General features: G+C 51.2%; 1 long non-coding RNA gene across 2 annotated transcripts; it reads right to left on the bottom strand.

The window, feature by feature from the left end:
- Positions 1-245: 245 nt before the first annotated feature.
- On the bottom strand, positions 246-3,022 carry LOC115610063. Of its 2 annotated transcripts, none has more exons than XR_003992092.1 (4): positions 2,907-3,022; positions 1,795-1,885; positions 1,004-1,112; positions 246-490 (listed from the first exon to the last, which is right to left on the bottom strand). It is a non-coding gene; the product is annotated as an uncharacterized LOC115610063 (long non-coding RNA). The 2 variants fall into 2 exon arrangements; XR_003992093.1 differs by having other exon boundaries at positions 1,795-1,907; positions 2,907-3,003.
- Positions 3,023-5,077: the final 2,055 nt, after the last annotated feature.

Genomic DNA, 5,077 nt, shown 5'->3' with positions numbered 1-5,077 from the left:
CGTTATTTCCCTTATCATTATTATTATTGGTGGTAGCAGTAGTGGTCTTTTATTATGCCTTAGTTACTGAACTGTTCTTATCTCAAACTGTGGGGTTTACATTCTTTTGATTCTCCTCCCCATCCCTCTGGGAGAGAGCGGCTGTGTGGTACTGAGTTACCAGCTGGGCTTGAACCTCGATGCCACCCCATAGTGAGCCAGGCGGCGCACCCCACACCACAAGAACAGGCACAAGTCCCACTCGCTGCAATGCCAAACTGCTTGTCTTTATTCAAGGCGGGAAAAGCAGCCTCTGCCCCAGCAGCACTGGCTCCATGACGGGATGTCCCCAGCACACGGGCACCCAGCAGGAGCAGCGCTTCCACTCCTGCTGTCACAGCCCCTGGGGACGGCAGAGGCGGGGAGTGGAGAGGACATCAGGACATGGTGCCAGGAGCGAGAAGGGAGGGGGACGTCCTGCTCATGGAGTTCAGGGGCTCAGCCCCAGACACTACGAAGAAAGCACACAACCATGTCACCTCTTGTAACTTATTTTTCATCCCACCTGTCCTGCCAAGACAGGCAAGTCTATGGTGCGAGAGAACCAGACTCAACAGAGGCGATGTTCAGTCCTTGCTGCAGAGTTTGGACCTGTGATATCTTAGTGTTGGCAGCCCTAACTCCAGCTCTATGCAGATGCAGCAAACCCAGGATTGTGTCCTCTCTACTGTCTAAGGACAGTGGATGCACCACTCTGCTAGCTTGGGAGAGCCTTCTGCAAAGCCTGAATGAGCCTCGTGGGGCTGAAGGAGAATGGGGAGATGCTGGGTGACCTTGGGCTCCTGCAGCACCACTTGGGGCAACTCCAAACCCACCACGGCTTTTCCCTTCTATTTTGGGCCTCCTCCTCAAAGCATAAATGCAGTACAGTATATACTATGGATTGGCTAGAAAGACATTTTTAACAGGTATTTCTGTGGACATAGGAGAAAACTCTTTTCTCAACCAGGGATCTAGACCATACCTTCTGCAGCATTCCTGAAATCTGGAACACGCTCCAATAGTTATTGCAGGGTAGCGGCAGCGTCCCAAAGTGCAGTATCCCCTTTTCTCTCTGCACTTAGCCCGATTTCCTGTTTCCATGGGGAATGATACACATGAAACCATGAAAGTAATAATCTGAGAGAGCAGTGCGTGGTGGCAGAAGGGCTGACAGTCCCCATGCATTTCATGGCAATATACAGTCTCTAATTCATCCTCACCATAGCCACAATTTCAATACCCAGGTGTCTCACCCAGAGGGGCTCTTTCACACCGCTGTGGGTGCACATGGGAGCAGACACTGACAAGCACCAGCGTGACACTGAGGAAGAGCCGTGCTGGCTCCCCCATTGCATGTGAGCCCCTGCTGCATGTCCATCACTACATGGACCAGGAGAGCTGGCAAGCCAGGTGTTCCTCGCATCCCACGTCCCTGTCCTGGCTGTGCCTTGCCTTTGAGTGACCTGTGATGGAAAGCCCTTGCCCAGCCCTTGCAGGGGTCATGGATGGCGGCAATAGTGCTTTGGGACACTCAGGATCAGAAGCAGGCAAGACCTTTCTCTGGGCTGGAGTCTTCCACAACCAGTGCAAATGGTGACTGCTGTAAATGCACCCAGATCTATGCCATTGCATGGCTTTTCACATAGGAGCTCTAAGGCAACCACAGAACCATTCCCCTCCTGGCCTTGGATAGAGGTGGTCACTTCCAAGGACATGGAGGACCCCACTGATGGGCGCTCACAGCCCACCCCATCTCCCCTCATCACCTCTCACCTGCAGCACCCTGGACCAACAGGAGCAAGAGGGGAAAGAGCAGGTACAGGATCTTCATGGCTGACGCCTGTCCCGAGTCTTCACAGGCCTGCTGAGGGGAGATACCAAAACTCCTGGGGACGACAGCACACAGCAAGATCCCAAATTGCAGAGGGGCTGTCCCAGGTAGCAGAGGGCAGTGTTTACTGTGGCCTGTTCTGAAGGATACCTTTTGGATATCTTGGCAGCAGCTAGGGAAGTATTGGCCTTTTGGGCAATCTAGCTGATGTTCTTTTTCTCTTATTTCTCACTTTTCTCTTTGTATTTTCTTAAAGGACACATGGGAGAAGTAATGACTGTCTATTGCACTTTTAAGCAAACAATATTCAAAGACACGTGGAAAATGCAAAATATTTCTGTTTGGAAGCTAAGCTCCCTCAGGCCTTATTAATCCAACCTTTATCTCTTGAGGAGAACTAAATATGTTTCTGGAGAGATAGAGCCAAGGTTGAGACAAGGCAGACTTTCAAACGCAGTTACCAGACCAGATGCATTGCTAGTGCATTTAGGCTCATAGTTCTGGTTCTCCGTACCCAAAGGCCAAAGAAAAGAAGGTTTGCCTATAAGGAGATGCTCGTGACAACACTCAATTGCAATGCCAACAGTCAAACTGGGGGTCAAGAAGTGACCCAGCTTCAGGAGTTGAGGTAAATGCATGTACGTAGAGATGCCCAGCACTTGGTGAGGGAGGCTTCTGGTGACCAGAATGGTCAATAAAAAGCCACATTCCAAGTTAATGTAAGCCTGAAAGAATGGAAAATCTCTGTACTGCTGCATGAATAGCATTGCCCTACTTTGTCCAGTTAAGTCCTCGTGTACCCCAGGTCTCAGGGACCTTCAAGCCTCAAGACACATTTCCAGTCCCAGTTGAGTCAGGAAACCCAGTTTTGCTTTTGCTCTGCGCTTTGGTACTCACTGACTCATACAGACAATTAATGCTCTTTCTTGGAAAGCTCAGATGGCCTCATGGTATGCACGGATACTGCCAATGGTGTCGTTTAGAAAGCTTCAGAAGCTGATGAGAGAGGTGCAATAGAGAGAGAGAGGTGCCCAGAAAGAGACCCTGCACTTACCTGCCTGATGAAGGTCTTGTTGTTCAAGCACTAATAAACCCAACAGGAATGACTCGTTTCCAGATGCCCCGGGGGTCAGAGAATACCAATTTGGCCAAACACCCTGGTTTTATACTACTGCTGGTAGGTGGGACACATGCTTATTCCTGCTGACACATCTCCCGTTGGCCAATCCCAAAGTGACCCATCTTCTAGGGGAGATGGGGCTGCACCTCGTCCCCCCCTGCTGCAGTGGGAGAGGATGAGGTGGCTCCTGGGGCTGTTGCAATCTTCACCATTATCCTCATGCAACATATCTTGTGGCACCCCGCAGCACGGCAGGCACACAAGGTGGGATGGACTGCCTGAGATGGGCAAAGCAGACTGGTTGGGGTACACACAAGTAGCAACCAGTCTGTAAAAGGATAAATTATGTCTCTCTTTTTTGTCTTTTAGTATACAGATAGTGCGTGACACACAGGGTTTTGCAAAGTATTTTAATTTTCTCCTCTTTTAACATTATACAAACAGCTTCATCCTTGTCAAGATGATTTTCATTTGACATGCCTGGAAGTGGCAAGTATAAGGCTGCCTTTCTGATGGCTACTCAGCTAAACAAAGACTGGATAAGGAAAAGTGATCAAGTGAGAACACAGCTCACCTAATTCTGTCTTCATTCACTGCTCCTAAAACTGTTGTTCCTGGTACAAAACCCACAAATGTGGTTCAAAAGAAAGAAATCTCTGTGTAAAGGTTTGTTAACTAAGGGAGACTATTGAAGGTGAATAGGACTTATCGGGCCTTGGAAATGTGGGCTTGTTCAAGAGAGTTTTGGGATTTATAGGAATTATGTGATGCTTCAGAAAGGTAAAGATAAAGGTGGGTCATGGACGAACAGGGTCATGAGAAACAGAGAATCAAGTGATGAAAGAGGCCAAGCTCATGTAAGAAGGCTGCTGCTCACTATGCTTCTCTGAGTATGCCCTGCATCTGATCACCATAATCTGTCCTATATTCCCAGTAAACTTTATTTCTATTTTTTTGTACAAATGATCTGTCTATGGTGTGTCTGCATGGTTGTGCAGCCCTCTAGCAAACTTCAAGCCAGGGTACCGGGTATGGAAGACAGTACCAAGAGTGCTAGTCTGCTGCCCAGACAGAACAAAGCTCTGGGAGTTGGATCCTGGAGAGAACGAAGGGTCTTGAGGTAGGATACATCATGAGACAAACGATGTACCATACCACATGGTCTGGTGCCATCTATGGGAGAGATACATGATGGGGCTCTCCCCAAAGCAGCAGTCAATAGCACTAGGTTTGGGTGTCTGTGTTGGTGTCTGTGGGTGTAAGATTCCTGGGAGCATCCTCACTCCTGGACTCTTGGAACCAAGGACCAGTCCAGGGCCAGCACAGCCAAGGGCTGCTGACTGTGGTTTGGAGAGGGCTTCTAGCCCACACTGCAGTCATGCCATGGCTGCCCAGGTGAGCTGCTTTGAGCTGGGGATCTTCTTCTGGACCCCGCCAGGGCTGCAGCATGGCCCTGCTGATCCAGACCTGGACTTTAACACACAGCTGACATCCTGGCCTGGCTTTGGCCCATCCCCAGAGAGGTACCCCATGCCCCAGACTGCCCCCAGCCCCGCCGAGCCTGCCCTGCTCCCTGCTTGGGGGCAGTGGAATGATCCCTGCCCTGCCAGCCCCATGGTGACTGCCCCATGGCAGTGCAGGGGCACCCCCACGGTCCCCCTGAGCTGAGCATCATCGATCTGCCCCCAGGCTTGCCCATGGTGTTGACCCACCTGGGCTCCTGACCCGCCCCCCCCCGCCCAGGTCTTGACTCCCCCCCAGCACTAGCACTGACCCCCAACACAATCCCAAGCTCCCAAGTGACCCCCTGGCACAGCTATCAGTCTCTGTTTCCTCAGGGGCAGAATGATTTCTCTCACACCCACTGCTACCCCTGGACACCACAAGACCTGCCAGTGCCATGCACTCAGGCCCCACAGCTGGGGATGGACCCAATGCCACCAGAGCAGCATGTCCTGTGAAACAGCCCCGTATGGACTCCTGCCCAGCCTGGGACCAGTGGATAACCAGCAGGCACCCACTGAAGATCGGGGGTTCATATCAACCCCCCATCTCTGACCTGGGATGTGAAGCGCAGGGATGCCCTTGCTGAGAGAGAAGGATGG

The sequence above is a fragment of the Strigops habroptila genome, chromosome 6 (assembly GCF_004027225.2).
Source record: "Strigops habroptila isolate Jane chromosome 6, bStrHab1.2.pri, whole genome shotgun sequence".
Lineage (NCBI taxonomy): Eukaryota > Metazoa > Chordata > Aves > Psittaciformes > Psittacidae > Strigops > Strigops habroptila.
This window is presented reverse-complemented; position numbering and strand designations above follow the sequence as displayed.